Consider the following 1074-nt stretch of genomic DNA (forward strand, 5'->3'; position numbering starts at 1 on the left):
ATGAACACATGTTTTTTGATATTTCCATCTTAAATTATTTGTAGGACAGAATCCCTCTTTGACCTTATCTTTGACAAAGGAGGCAAGAATATACAATGGATTAAAGACAATCTCTTTAACAAGTGGTGCTGGGAAATCTGGTCAACCACTTGTAAAAGAATGAAACTAGAACAATTTCTAACACCATATACAAAAATAAACTCAAAATGGATTAAAGATCTCAACGTAAGACCAGAAACTATAAAACTCCTAGAGGAGAACATAGGCAAAACACTCTCTGACATACATCACAGCAGGATCCTCTATGATCCACCTCCCAGAATATTGGAAATAAAAGTAAAAATAAACAAATGGGACCTAATTAAATTTAAAAGCTTCTGCACATCAAAGGAAACTATTAGCAAGGTGAAAAGACAGCCTTTAGAAAGGGAGAAAATAATAGCAAATGAAGCAACCGACAAACAACTCATCTCAAAAATATGCAAGCAACTCCTACAGCTCAACTCCAGAAAAATAAATGACCCAATCAAAAAATGGGCCAAAGATCTAAATAGACATTTCTCCAAAGAAGACATACAGATGGCTAACAAACACATGAAAAGATGCTCAACATCACTCATTATCAGAGAAATGCAAATCAAAACCACTATGAGGTACCATTTCACACCAGTCAGAATGGCTGCGATCCAAAAGTCTACAAATAATAAATGCTGGAGAGGGTGTGGAGAAAAGGGAACCCTCTTACACTGTTGGTGGGAATGCAAACTAGTACAGCCACTATGGAGAACAGTGTGGAGAGTCCTTAAAAAACTGGAAATAGAACTGCCTTATGATCCAGCAATCCCACTGCTGGGCATACACACTGAGGAAACCAGAAGGGAGACACGTGTACCCCAATGTTCATCGCAGCACTGTTTATAATAGCCAGGACATGGAAGCAACCTAGATGTCCATCAGCAGATGAACGGATAAGAAAGCTGTGGTACATATACACAATGGAGTATTACTCAGCCATTAAAAAGAATACATTTGAATCAGTTCTAATGAGGTGGATGAAACTGGAGCCTATTATAC

The sequence above is a fragment of the Bison bison genome, unplaced genomic scaffold, assembly GCF_000754665.1.
Source record: "Bison bison bison isolate TAMUID 2011002044 unplaced genomic scaffold, Bison_UMD1.0 scf7180017864458, whole genome shotgun sequence".
Taxonomy (NCBI): domain Eukaryota; kingdom Metazoa; phylum Chordata; class Mammalia; order Artiodactyla; family Bovidae; genus Bison; species Bison bison.